This window comes from Sinocyclocheilus grahami, unplaced genomic scaffold (assembly GCF_001515645.1).
Source record: "Sinocyclocheilus grahami isolate Dianchi unplaced genomic scaffold, SAMN03320097.WGS_v1.1 scaffold843.1, whole genome shotgun sequence".
Classification (NCBI taxonomy): Eukaryota; Metazoa; Chordata; class Actinopteri; order Cypriniformes; family Cyprinidae; genus Sinocyclocheilus; species Sinocyclocheilus grahami.
This window is the reverse complement of record NW_015506022.1, coordinates 730,252-746,306: the sequence shown is the minus strand read 5'-3', so window position 1 is coordinate 746,306 and position 16,055 is coordinate 730,252.

Here is a 16,055-nt window from a genome sequence, read left to right as displayed (position 1 = left end):
AGTTATTTTACCCCCGATGGTGTTGATTGGGTTGGTAATTGGAGGAAATTGCTGGCCTTTATCTGATCGGGCATTTAATGATCGCCTTTCTCCGCTCGGCTCAAAGCGCTCACATCATTTACAGCTGTACGACTGCTGTGATTTAAATATCACATCGAAGAAAGAGCAGTGTCGCTTCAAAGATAGAAACACCTTTTCCGCTTCAAATAAGCAGCGCACGAACGGTCGATTAGCATATCGTATTTCTAGTCTTTCCATAAAAAGCCTGTTTCAGCCAGCAAACCGTTTTAATTCAGCACTCTGCACTAATTCTCCATTATTAATGGCTTCAAATGGATCTGCTGGAATTAGCAGTGGGTTTGTTTCCATATGTGTGGCTGTAAAGTGATCCATAGCCTGGCCTTTATCTTGAGTGTATTTAATAATGCATAAACTAATCCGACCTCATTTCGTGAACCTGAGTGTATAGATAGTAACCACCGAGGCACCGTTTTAGATTTGTACTCCAGCAGATAATATGCTGCCTAGATGATTTAAGCCTTTATATTTAGGAATTCCATTTCCATTTGTAAAAGTGCAGGATAATAGACATCTGGGGTGCCAGACTGAGGCTGTGTGTAATTTGACAGTCTTGTATAATTCCACCTTGTTGGTATTTGTTTTGTGGCTCTGTGATGATATGGATAATGTATATGTCTCATATTCTCATATATGAAGCTTATAAATGTACACTAGTATTCAAAAGTTTGGGGTCAATAAGATTTTTGAATCATTTTATTCAGCAAGGATGTGTTAAATGATCATAAGTGATAGTAAAGATGTTTGTAGTGATGCAAAATATTTCTGTCAAATAAATGCAGTTTTTTTTAACGCACAACTCGTCAAATAGTTCTGAAAAAAAGTTAAATAAATGTTTTTTAAAAATCATGTTTTCCAAAAAATATTTAGCAGCACAATTGTTTTCATCATTGATAATGAGCAGCAAATCAGCATATTAGAATGATTTCTGAAGATCATGTGACACTAAAGACTGGAGTAATGATGCTGGAAATTCAGCTTTGCATCACAGGAATAAATTACATTTTAAAATATATTAAAGCAATAAGCCCCAAGAAGCTGTGGTTCACAGTGAATTTATAACAGCTAAGGGGCGTTGTTAGACACGAAGCGGAGTGCCTAAATCCCCCTTAGCTGTTATAAATTCACTGTAAACCACGGCTTCACAGGGCTTATTGCTTTTATAAAAGTGACGTGACGTGGCCAAGTATGGTGACCATACTCGGAATTAGTGCTCTGCATTTATCCCATCCAAAGTGCACACATACAGCAGTGAACACACACACACCGTGAACACACACCCGGAGCAGTGGGCAGCCATTTTTTTGCTGCGGCTCCCGGGGAGCAGTTGGGGGTTCGGTGCCTTATTGAAGGTGGGAGAGAGCGCTGTACAGGGTAGTAAATGCAGTCGTGGTGAAAATGATTTCAAAAGTATAAAAAAAATTGTACTGACTCCAAGTTTCGAACAGTACTATATTCAAATATTATTTAAATACTTTTTATGAAAATTCGATATATGCAAATTATTATTTTTAATTGTATGTAAGGTATTTTGACACTTAAGCTACACATGATCATATTTGATCAAAAAACACAATATCTACATAACTCAATCGAGCTATTCTAATCTAATTTGAATGTGCATTCAAAGAAATTAATTAATCAGATATAAATGAGCACAAATAAATCTCAAACAATTACTTTTATCCCACATTTATTAAGGTGACACAGCAGAAAAGTGGTAGATCTGTATCTGTATTAGGGGTTTACCAAATTAAAAACAGAACTAAATTTGAATGCTGTTTTCTGACACACAGCGCACTCACCTGCTCTTGACCGTTGGCAGTGAGTCACTAAAGAGCATTTGATTTTTCTGCATTATTCATTCAGTGTACTACGTGTAAGTGTTTCACCTATTACTGCCCTTGACGTGGGGCTGGATGGAGGAAGTGCCCCCTCGGGAATGACACTATGATCCCAGACCTGCATAGAAACACAGCATTTAACCCTCCTTCTGCACCATCTGAGGTTTTTCTTTAATGAAGACCATTGAATGGAGATGTTTAGGAAAGTCTACAGAGAGGGCAAGAAAACAGACCAAAGCACTAAACCCATTTTGAGATGATTAAAAGCAAATTTGCCAACATGAACGCTTTTAATAAACTGGCTGCTAATGTTTGCCATAAGTCCAGGGATTCTTTGTTCATCTCTTGTGATGTGTGCTATGAATTACAAGGCGTATCCATTACTGGTGGACGCTAATAATGTCTTAATTACTTTACTTTTTAATTAAGGAGATCCATAATTAGCCTCAGATTAGATATCAAAGAACAACCCACTTTATTTGATGCATATCAGCCAGTATAATAATATTAACTGCATTGTTTTGTCTATATTTTCACTGCCATCCAAGAAGGTTCACAACAATATTAAAGAAACATGATGATATAGTTTCATCTTCATTCAGAACTTCTTGAGGAACTACTTCTTCAATGCTGTTGTGCATTTACCATCCATTGATATAAAAACACACATTCAAATCTTCTTCCCACTTCTGGCAATGACTAATTTTAGCATGATTTGCCCTTAAGTGAATGAAGCTGTTTAGATGAAGTCGCAAGAAGATAATATACCTTTAAATTTGTATCCTTGAATTCTGAAGTTCAAAAGCTTTATAGTGAGCTGCCATGCTGTCTACTGCCTACAAGACAGCATCCTAATGTAAATGGAGCCTCATTAGTGACTGATTTAAAATATTTACATATTAGGGAGCAACTGAAATTGCTCCTCACCTTAGTCTAGACCAGGGGTGACCAACCCTGCTCCTGGAGAGCTACCATCCTGCAGATTTAAGCTCTAACCCCAATCAAACACACCTGAACCAGCTAATCAAGGTGTTCAGAGTTGCTTGATAATTACAGACAGGTGTGCTGGAGCAGGGTTGGAACTAAAGGCTGCAGGATGGTAGCTCTCCAGGAGCAGAGTTGGACACCCCTGGTCTAGACCTACAATGAATTCCAATAGAGTTTGCCGTTAGCATGTTGCTAAGCTAACACTTGAGGTTGTAAAGGGTTAGTTCACACAGAAATTAAAGTGAAGTCATCGTTCCAACACCGTATGCCCTTCTGTTCTGGAGGTATATGGGAACAAACAAACCAAAATTGAATTGGTGTTCTGTACACAACTGTGCGTTCATGAGACTCTTTTAGCAACTTTGTTCACACCGACTCACCCGGAAAAAACACCTGAGTGCACCTTTTTAACAAATCAAGATTTATAAAAACACAACAAAATTCCATCAACTTACTTTCTTCTCTGAGGTAAATATATCTGTTGTGTTCTTCGCAACAAGTTATCACGTACATCTGTCAACAGACAACTGGAGATTCACTCTGTAGATATTCAAGGGTAATATGATCATATTTTCTTGACCTGGTAAGGACTCTAGCCACTGCATTTTGGACTACCTGTAGCTTGTTTATTGAAGATGCAGAACAACCAGCTAGCAGTGCATTACAATAGTCCAGTCTAGAGGTCATGAATGCATGAACTAACTTTTCTGCATCAGAAACAGGTAACATGTTTCGTAGCTTGGCAATGTTTCTAAGATGGAAGAATGCTGTTTTTGTAACATGGGAAATATGATTTTCAAAAGACAAGTTGCTATCTAATATAACACCCAGATTTTTGACTGTAGAGGAAGTAACAGTACATCCGTCTAGTTGCAAATTGTAATCCAAGAGATTCTGTGTACTGTTTTTTGGTCCAATATGTGCGAATTTGCTTCTATTTGCATCTTTGCACTGACTTTGAATGTAATCTACTCACGCAAATAATTAAATTCTCTTTTGGTGTGCACACACCATTAATTTGGCTTTAGCATTTTGCTAAGCTAACAACCAGGTGTTTTGTTTGTGAAGTTCATGGTAAATCCAATCCAAGATTCCAGTTGAGTTTATTTTTAGCACTGCTAAGCTAACAACTGGATGCTCACATTCACAATAGTATTTTGTAAGCGCAATAAACTTGAACCACAATTGAATCCAGTTGAGTTTGTCTTTAGCATTTTGCTAAGCTAAAAACTTGATACTCTAAACAAAAATGCATGCTACACAAATACTGGGTAAAAAAAAAAAAAACTCATACTTTTTTTCTCCAGCATTTGAATAAAATATATTAATTTTCAATAGACTTTTCTACCGAGCTCAGCGCAGTGCATTCTGGGACTGCATTTTCTGTAAATGATCCATGCAATGCTGCCTTAAAACTTAAGAAGGTATCTCAGGTCACCATAATTATATTCTTTAGACAAACCTTCATGTCTTATCGAGACATAAAATCTCAGTAATGTTTTGTAACACAGCTATTATTTCAATAACATGAATCAAGCAACGTCAGTAAAAAATGACAAATGTGTAGGCATAGTTAAGATTTTTCACAATGCCGTTTATCATGATTACTGTGATCATAAATCAATGCTGTTATTGAGTTTGAGGAATAGAGAAAGAGAAGGGGAATGATGGGTATTGATCGGAGGTTAAGCACTTTGCTTTTAAGCAGGATAGTTCATCCTGTAGAAGCAGGCATGAGTCTTTTCCACCCTTACAAAGCATTGATTAGATAAAGTATCTTATCTAAGACCACATCTAGTCGACACAAGAAAAGACAGACTCCTCTGCTGGCACCCATTCAGAGTGCACTCGCCTGCTTATATTGAGTTGAGCTGAGGACCTGCTTTTATGCTGAAGAACTCCAACCTGCGTGTGAATCAAGACGTGTTTACTGTTTAACGCGTTTCTTTGATAAGAAAAATCGATTTACTTTGTCTATGTTCTTACAGAAACTTACATTTGTTTTCTGAGAGGCATTTAAACGGTGACTCATCTTTGAACTGTTCAGAATGTCTCAAAAGAATGTCTCAAAATGTTATACGAGTCATTTGAGACTCAAGCTACAATGGTTGTGTTGTGCGTTTTTGATTCATTAAAAGAGCAGGTTCATAAGAGTCATTTGTTTGTGAATCAGTCTACTCCACTCGTGCTGAATATTTTTAATTCACTAAAATAACAGGGTTATTTATACGCAGTTAAGTCAGGGGCGGAGCTAGGGTTAGCCACCACACTCACAACTGCTTCTTCTGTCTCTTTTTTTCTTGACAAGAATTGCATTTATTTAGACGTCTTTACGACCACATCAAACAGGAGAATTTTCAGACGTGCAATCCACTTCACCTCAGCATCAGGTGTGAGTCAAACGAGTGTGGAAAATGGTACAGGTGATGAGGAGCTTCAGTAGAACGTCAGTGAACTGCGGTTGTCAGTCTGTATGTCAGTAAAAACTAATTTTCCTGTCCTGTCGACCGCTATACTGTGCTCGTAGTGCATGCTCTTCTGTTGTTCACTGTATATCATTTAATTTAAATGCGAAAAGAAATGATGAGCATGCAATGTCGTAGTTATATTGTCAGGTAAGTCATGATTAAAGCTGCCTTAAAACTGTGCAGGTATGCAACTGCATATTTGTTATATATGAGTCAAATTTAAGAACATGTCTCTGAAATGCAGTGGTTTTCAGAACTGTCCTGGAGAGGCCCGCAACTGTCTCCCTCATCTAACACACCCGATTCAACTTGTCTGCCCATTAGTAGAGACTTAAAGACCTGAAGTGGTTCAGAAAAGGTAAAGTGTGAGGAAATGCGATGCGTGTCAGATCCGTGTCATGTTCAGCAGCAGCAGCAGCTCTTAAAATAATAGCAGCAAAAAATAAATAAACTAATAACCCAGCTGCTGTGATGTCTGTTAATCAAAGAAAAAAAAGAGAAAATCAATAACTTTTGTAGCTTTAAGGATTCTTCTATTTTTAATTTAGAAGTTAGTGTTTGATAACTTTATTGAATTTATGTACATTTCCTACTTGCCGAAGGGCACAAGTAAATATGACATTTATTATAATGGGTTTATTTGAAGATGGCTTTAAGATCACTTAAATTAGAAGCTGTTATTTTTTTAAATCTAATGTTAAAATTGATAGCTCTCAATGATACTGTAATGTTGAATGGCTATATAGTCAATGGTTAAATATAAGGGAAAAAATAACAATTTCATAGAGACATCAGTAGTATTGGTATCAGTGATACTCGCCTTCAGTCATAAAAAAAGATGCCATAAAACAAACATTAAAAAAATACACTGTCTTTATGTTGTTTATACATTAATTTGAAGATTGCATGTGAAATTATTGCAATATAAAAGTATATTTAAAAACTTTAATCTTAGATGGGATTAATCGCGATTAATTGTTATTAATTTCCGGAAAAACTTTTGTGATTAATTAGTTATTTTTTTAATCGATTGACAGCACTAATATACACACATATATATATATATACTTGAAAGTGCTTGAATTTTACTTTGTAAAAGGTGTAAGAACATTTTACAAGGTTCTTTTACAATACCTTTTACAATATATTTTATATATTTAAATATATATAATACCTGGCAACCTTTTTTTCTCACAGAGAAGAACTCATGCCATAATTTCCTCTGTGTCCTCATCTTCTTAGAAGCTGGATCATCTCTCAAAGTACTTTTGTGGGAAACGTATACACTTTCATCAAATGGCTGACGAACATGAGATCTGAATCATGAAGTCTCTGTTGGGCTTTCCATTAGATTAGTGCTGCTTATGTGATTGGATAGTGATGTGATTGGAGGACAAATGGTGTGTGGGAAGACCAGGTGGCCCTAATGCCTGTGGAAAGGCAAAGAGGGAGGATATGGAGATGGATTCCACTGGATGTGACTCACCCCTTGATACGACAGATCTGTTTCTGCCCTTTAACAGCAGAGAGATAGAGAGCCCGGCATATCCAAGGGTTTTTAGTGAGGCTTCTGGCATTTCCACAAAAGTGCTGTGTCATTTGCGCGTGGAAATCCTGCCACTTCAGGTTATGACTTGTAGTGATGGGTATTGATACAGACTTTCAGATTTATTTTGAATCTGATTCATAAGCTCTCGGTTAGATTAAGATGATTCAATTTGATTGATTGATTGATTCATTGTCATTCAGTTATGCACTGTATACAGTATTTCGGTTATTTTAAACTATTCGTTTAAAGAAAGGGCTAAGAATCATTCATGAATCAGTCTACACTGCTTACACTGCATTTTTTACATTTATTCACAAAGAAAATACAAGAAAAAAGACATACAAGAGATGTTTTTTTTTACACAAATCACACTTCTCTGGCTATGCTGCATGTTTTTGATTCACTAAAAAGAACCAAGTAATTTTTTAGTGAAGCAGGACTACACTGGTCATACTGTATCTTTCTGATTCACTAAAAATAACTATAAGACTCAATTGTTAGTGAATCAGGACTACACTGGTCCCAATTGTTTGTTTCTGATTCACTAAAAATAACTGTTTCATAAGAGTCTTTTTTTTAGTGAATCAGGACTACACTGGTCCCAAATGAATGTTTCTGATTAACAAAAAGAACCATTTCAAGAGTCATTTGTTAGTGAAGCAGGACTACACTGGTCATGCTGTATGTTTCTGATTCACTAAAAAGAACTATAAGACTCGTTTATTAGTGAATCAGGACTACATTGGTCCCAATTGTTTGTTTCTGATTCACTAAAAAGAACTATAAGACTCATTTGTTAGTGAATCAGGACTACACTGGTCCCAATTGTTTGTTTCTGATTCACTAAAAAGAACTATTTCATAAGAGTCAATTGTTAGTGAAGCAGGACTACACTGGTCTCAATTGTTTGTTTCGATTCACTAAAAAGAACTGTTTCATAAGAGTCATTTGTTAGTGAAGCAGGACTACACTGGTCATGCTGTATGTTTCTGATTCACTAAAAAGAACTGTTTCATAAGAGTCATTTGTTAGTGAAGCAGGACTACACTGGTCATGCTGTATGTTTCTGATTCACTAAAAAGAACTATAAGACTCATTTGTTAGTGAATCAGGACTACACTGGTCCCAATTGTTTGTTTCTGATTCACTAAAAAGACCTGTTTCATAAGAGTCAATTGTTAGTGAAGCAGGACTACACTGGTCATGCTGTATGTTTCTGATTCACTAAAAAGAACTGTTTCATAAGAGTCATTTGTTAGTGAAGCAGGACTACACTGGTCATGCTGTATGTTTCTGATTCACTAAAAAGAACTATAAGACTCATTTGTTAGTGAATCAGGACTACACTGGTCCCAATTGTTTGTTTCTGATTCACTAAAAAGACCTGTTTCATAAGAGTCAATTGTTAGTGAAGCAGGACTACACTGGTCATGCTGTATGTTTCTGATTCACTAAAAAGAACTGTTTCATAAGAGTCATTTGTTAGTGAAGCAGGACTACACTGGTCATGCTGTATGTTTCTGATTCACTAAAAAGAACTATAAGACTCATTTGTTAGTGAATCAGGACTACACTGGTCCCAATTGTTTGTTTCTGATTCACTAAAAAGACCTGTTTCATAAGAGTCAATTGTTAGTGAAGCAGGACTACACTGGTCTCAATTGTTTGTTTCTGATTCACTAAAAAGAACTGTTTCATAAGAGTCATTTGTTAGTGAAGCAGGACTACACTGGTCATGCTGTATGTTTCTGATTCACTAAAAAGAACTATAAGACTCATTTGTTAGTGAATCAGGACGACACTGGTCCCAATTGTTTGTTTCTGATTCACTAAAAAGAACTATAAGACTCATTTGTTAGTGAATCAGGACTACACTGGTCCCAATTGTTTGTTTCTGATTAACTAAAAATAACTATAAGAGTCATTTGTTAGTGAATCAGGACTACACTGGTCATGCTGTATGTTTCTGGTTCACTAAAAAAACTATAAGACTCATTTGTTACTGAATCAGGACTACACTGGTCCCAATTGTTTGTTTCTGATTCACTAAAAATAACTGTTTCATAAGAGTCATTTGTTAGTGAAGCAGGACTACACTGGTCATGCTGTATGTTTCTGATTCACTAAAAAGAACTATAAGACTTATTTGTTAGTGAATCAGGACTACACTGGTCCCAAATGAATGTTTCTGATTCACAAAAAATAACCATTTCAAGAGTAATTTGTTGGTGAATCAGGACTAGACTGGTCCCAAATGTGTATGTATAATTCACTAAAAAGAACTGTTTCATAAGAGTAATTTGTTAGTGAATCAGGATTACAGTGGTCCAACTGTATGTTTCTGATTCACTAAAAAGGACCGGCTCATAAGAGTCATGTGTTAGTAAATCTGGACTGCACTGATTGCAGTTTATGTATCTGATTCACTAAATCATTTGTTAGTGAATCAGGACTACACTAGTCCCACTGTATGTTTCTGATTCACTGAAAAGAACTTGCTCATAACAGGGTTTTTTTTTGGGGGGGGGGGGAATCAGGGCCACTCCCAACTGTATGCTTCTGATTCACTAAAATGAACCGTTACACAAGAGTTATTTATTTGTGAATCAGGACTACACTGGTCCAACTGTATGTTCCTGATTCACTTAAAAAAAACTATGATTTGCGAAATATTATATTTTTTAATGAGCCCTAATACTTTATATGGATGATAAAACAGACAAAAACCCATAGACTTATAATGAAATAGGGCTCTGAGCCATATCTACTGTAGAGTCCAGAATATCACAGAGAGCCTAAACTTTCACATATCTCTCTTTAAGATTAAATAGTAATGCAGTTAATTGATGGTAGCTGATGCTCGTTGGATTCTGAAATCCTACTGTCTCTGGAGACATCCGTCTGACGTCTGCTGTGAAGTGGCTGAGATCCCAGAAACCATGCACTTCACACTAATACTCTACACTACAAACACACAGAGCTGAAAGTGTGTGAATCTTAATGATACCGCTGCTGCCCGAGAGTTTGTGGAGTTCACTAGTGTGATGAAATCAAAGTCAAGGGTGTCAACACTGCAGCGACGCGTGTTTTAAAGTCTAAGCAAGATTCAACTCAAGTTCGATTTTCCTTAGACCATCTTCAGATGAAGCATACATAGGTCTACAATGTTGTCGTACAGGTCTGCCAGATCACTTTACGGATCAAAAATGGTAAATTATTGCAATGCTGTTTCAAATAGCACGGCCTCAAATTTAGCCCATATTAAGCTGCCACTCAGTATATCCTCGCTTTCATTCTCTTTGAAGTCAATGTGAAATAAAAATGGATTCCATTTGTTTGTGATGTTAATTAATTGGCATGCATTGTTTTGTTTTTTTTAAAGTTAATATTTATTTAAAACTTTTTTTGTCAAAATCTTTCTTTGATCTGATGTCACCTGTCTGTATCTATTAATTTACGAAAAAATTCTGAATTTAAATTAATTATTATTATTAATATAAATTTTTTTAGAGATCATACAGCCAGAAATGTGAGTATGACACAATTGTCCTGATATTATATTGTGGAAAAAAGTTTAATTAAAATAAATAAATTCTTGAAAAGAAATATAGTTTGGCATAATTTTCATTATTATTTCTTAAAATAATAATAAAATGCACCACTGCATATGAATGTTTGCAGTTTGTCTGCAAAATCAGTCAAAATCATGTGGTGCAACCAAGATGCAGAAAAAAATCTCAAAATCTGATATGAGTTTTTTTTTAAGGCAACGTAAATGTTTTAAAATGCCATGTGCTGTGACTTATAAAATGCACCACTGCATATGAATGTTTGCAGTTTGTCTGCAAAATCAGTCAAAATCATGTGGTGCAACCAAGATGCAGAAAAAAATCTCAAAATCTGATATGAGTTTTTTTTTTAAGGCAACGTAAATGTTTTAAAATGCCATGTGCTGTGACTCTTCAAAAAAACCTAATGAAATTAATTAATTAATTATTCATTACATGCCAAAAAAAAAAATCTGGGAAAATTTTATTTATTTATTTATTTATTTTTAAGTGGTGATCATACTGCATCATTTAAATAATAATCTGACTAAAATGACATTTTTAGAGCTATAAATATATATATTTTTTATTGTGTGTGTGTGTGTGTATATATATATATATATATATGTGTGTTTGTGTGTGTGTGTGTGTGTTGTGGTCGTTGCGGTGCTATGATCTAGTAGCAATAATAGAGAGACAACCACGATCAGATGATAAGAGCAGGTCATTTGTAACTCTAATGAGAGCAGTCTCAGTACTACACTGAGCAGTACTCACAGATACCATTTTTCTATTAGAAGGAACATAGTTGTGATAATACTACCTTTTCTAGAAATGTATCACATGCAATGTATTATAGAAGTAAAATGGTTTGTATTTTATGTTGACTTTAAATTAAAAACACTGTCTACTCTGATGAAGTCAAACTTCAGTGTAAAGCATTTCCATCTGACTCTGCTGTCAGTAGAGACACTGTGCTTTCCTGGTTGTTTTTTGATATGCTGCAAAGGGAGGCGATGCGCCCGTCAGACCATCTGAATTATTGACAAAGGCACTGGCCCGCTCTATTTGTGAAGAATCTGAAGTTTGAGTGTTTTGCTCAAGTGCCGTATCGTATATTTTCCATTTTCGTCACTTACTTCTGCTGTTGTGGAACCAGATAAGCATTTTGCGGTTTGTTTCTGTGCTGAAATGTTGTTCTGTTGGACAAAATAAAGTAAAATGGCTTGTGACAGATCTTGTTGGCACAGTGTGTGACGGTAATGAGGTTGTTAGATTCTTCCTCGCATTCATCTTCATGTCTGGGCTCGACTCGACACAGTTACTGAGAGACTGAGTCAGAGTTTGCAATTAGTCAGACAATTAGGAGCTTGTCCTCTCTATCGCTCGCTCGCTCGCTCTCAGTCTGACTGTGGCTCTATTCATCATCTCTGGATGTGTGAATGAGCAAACACACACACACACACACCTCTGAGACAGACCTGCACACTGATTCAGAGAAAACTCCAACCCTTTTCTTTTATAAGCCAATGAACTTCCATCCTTTGAAGAATTGTGAATGACATAATCAGATAAAAATGGCAGTAAAAACACTGGCACTAATACTAATACTTGCACTTTTTTACAGTCAAATTGAAAGGGAATATATATATATATATTATATAGTACATAATTTACTCATCCTCATGTTCATTCACTCATTCCAAACCTGTATGAGTTTACTTTCTGTTGAACACAAAAGAAGGTATTTTGAAGAATGTTAGAAACCAAACAGTTGACGGTAATAGAATGGAACAAAATACTATAGAAGTTGATGGCTACCGTCAACAGTTTGGTTACTAACATTCTTCAAAATATTTTAGCTAACTAAACAATTAATGTGGCCACAGTTTAATTAACAAGGAAGCTAATTATTAGTTTGGGGCCATGATTTAACTAAAAGTTGTGGAAAATAATTCTTAATTTGTGGCCACAATGCATATTTTTTTGTCTGCAGGGCTCCATATCATCTAGTTACTCTCTGAAATCACATCACTAACCTTCCATCCAAACATCTTGTAAGCACATGTAAAGATATATAAGTTATAATGAAGTACTATTCAAAAAATAAAAGCAAACCACAAGAAGAAAAAAGGTAACACTTTATTTTAAGGTGTCCTTGTTACACATGTTACATGTACTTACTATTATAATAACAATTAATTATGCATAATTAGATGCAAGTAACCCTAAGATAAACTCTAATCCTAACCCCAACCATATAGTAAGTACATGTGGTTAATTAATATTACTTCGTACTTTAATGTATAATTACACTGTAACAAGGACACCTTAAAATATATGTAAAGTGTAACCAAAAATAATAATAATCTGTATGACATTGCTTTTTAAAAAAGATACATTTACCTAAGGAGCAAAACTGTGTAAGATTTTTTGAAGAGATTGTACTGTGTCTTGAATAGATTTTAACTTTTTTAATATTTATAAAATGTATAAATTGTATTTATCTATTTAATTTTGAAAGCACTGCTACCGTTTTATGTTCTAATATTGCACATATTAAAGTCAGCATGAAATTCACCCTATATTGTTTTCTAAATGTGCCTTAATTATTGTGAACGAATCATGCATGTTTCATTTTTACGATTTAATTTTTTTATTTTTTTATCTCATAATTTTTAACTCGATCTTCCAGTGAAACGACAGACTTCTCTCTGGTTTCTTATGCTGGACTTCTCCAATCATTTCATCTACATAAGCATTGCCACTTTCATACATTCGACTCCAAGCTCGCATTTCGATCAACTGCTGATACGCTGCTTTTCCAACATCAGGCCAAACCGTTCTTATTACTTAACCGTTCCATTCCATGCAGATCCAAATGTTTACGTACAGTTTGAGATGTAAATAGCGACAGCGTTATGGAGGATGATCAGATATTTCTGTTTATTTCGCTCAAATAGCGTTCTTGGCCAGCTACAGAGAGAAACTAGTAGCCAGATAACAGACGAGTGGCCGATCTTGAGTGGCGACGTCACTACACGCATTCTGCTAGCACAGTTCAGTACGGTTAGCTAGCCATGCTGAGAATTATGGACCAAGAACGCTTCCTAATTGTGCTTCCTGTGCCAGGTTTAAGTGGAAAAATAACTGGAATGGTTCTTAGAACCGTTCGGCCCAACAGTGGAAAAGCAGCTTTAGATAGACTTAAGTTCAGTTCTCCATTTCTTTTTTTCAATCCAGTTCACGTATGAAGTATGTAGCCTAGCTTAGTGTTAGCTAACTCCCTAGCATTGTCTCAAAATGTCATATCTCATGGCAATATTTAAAAGTTGAATATGTTTTCACTAAAATTAGTGTCCAAAATGTAATTTTAGTGAAAACATATAAAACTCTGCCATGAGATATGGCGTGTTATGGTTTGGATAGTCAGTATGATGCTAAGCTAACAGCTCAGTACACTAATAAGCTACAAAAAATGCCAGGGGCGTGTCCTCAGAGGAGGCAAGGGAGACAGTGCCTCCTCTAAATATTGGATGAGAAAAATAAAAATAAATAAAAATAAAACAGTATTGGCAGTATTACAAAATGTAACATTAAAAAGTGTATAAATCACTCGTTTCTCTAAAAAAACACCAGCTGTTAAAGTTACAGCATCTCTCTTGCCTCCCCTGAGCCCATTGAGTTTTAACAGACCCCCTAAACCGTGTGGTGAGTTTGCTGGGCGGTAATTGAGAATGAATGGGGGAACGTCACGTGAGAGAAGGCAATGGGATATGATCAGATACAGAGCCGATCCTAGACTTCTGGGGGCCCTACGCAAAACTGTGTCAGCGGGGTGCGGGGGGTATGAATGAAATGCCTTTGTCCACTTGAGAAACGGTGTCTCTTTTGCGGCTTGCAACACTTTCAACTCGGTTTTTTTTTTGTCTCGAGTAAGACACTGTATGACATTCACGTTACATGATTTGACTGATTTTTACGTAGAAAGGATGACAGCGCACCGCATTAAAAGAAATTACATAAGCGGTTTTCATAACCGCTGGCCAAATTCAAAAACGAAACTAAAAATAAATTTATCTATTTTTTTTATTTATTTATTTCTATTTTAAATTTATCTAAATTTATCTTTGAGAACAAGGGGGCCCCCTGGTGTTTCGGGGCCCCTACGCAGCTTGCGTACTTAGCGTATAGGGAGGATCGGCTCTGATCGGATATGATCGGATATGACTGGTTATGTTCAGCTGTGATTGGTTCATGTGGTAAATACCGCCTCCCACATTCGCGAATCAGTCTGAATGAACAATATAATGGCGTTAATGGGAAGACTAATAAAAAAGGTAGGTAAACAACTCACACACTTAGATATAACCAGTGTTGGGGGTAACGCGTTACAAGTAACGCGAGTTACGTAATCAGATTACTTTTTTCCAAGTAACTAGTAAAGTAACGCATTACTTTTTAATTTACAAGAGAATATCTGAGTTACTTTTTCAAATAAGTAACGCAAGTTACTTTTTTTTTTTTTATATTGATTGACAGCTTTCTGGTGTTGCCATGGTGACAGAAATCAAAAATGTTACTGTAGTTCAAAATAAATAAGAATATGCATAAATTCATCTCACACAAAAAAAACACATATTCAGTATTCCTCAAAATGAATAAAAATAATGCAACTCAGAATATGACGCAAACCCGCAATAATTAAATGCTAAACAACACAAATATGCTTTGTGTATTTAATCCCATTCTATTAACCAATGTCTTTGCTTCTGGCCTTCGATGATCCAGTGTAACTATACTAATAATCAAAAATTACTCTACACAAACATTTGTGTGTCTTTTTTTATTGCTGAAGTGTGTTGAAATGTCTTCTTCTGCGTTCTACTGTACAGACGTACATTTACATTTCTTTCAGCCTGAGGCTTATTCATTTCACTTTTGGCGTGAAAAGACTTTTATATTTGCCAAAAATATAAAATAGAACTTTTTTATTTTAAAAACAAGCAAGCAAGCCCTGTCCAGATTTAAAAAGTAACGCAAAAGTAACGTAACGCATTACTTTCCATAAAAAGTAACTAAGTAACGTAATTAGTTACTTTTTTATGGAGTAACGCAATATTGTAATGCATTAGTTTTAAAAGTAACTTTCCCCAACACTGGATATAACCACTCTGTTACGTCAAAATAAGACTTGAACTGGCAAGAAAACATGATCTTTGAGAGTTTTTACTGAGTAATCGGCTTGGTGAAATTTAAAGTAAATCTCAGCATCTGTGACCAATATTTACCAAGCTTTGATGACTGATGATCCGAATCATTAAAAAAGTTAACTATTAAAAAGAATAGCTGAACATAAGTTCACAAATAAAATATATTGTTTAAATTGTTACTGCCTTGAGTTATTATTTTGGAATAAATGTAAAATGCTTAAAAACACTAACTTGATGAGAGTCATACTTGGCTAAATAAATAGAATATTGATTACATTGTTAATGTTATATTGTTTGTTTGTTTGTTTCTGATAGCGTAAGTAATGTTTATTTAACCAAGAAAATGTGACTGGTTCATGAATTTATAT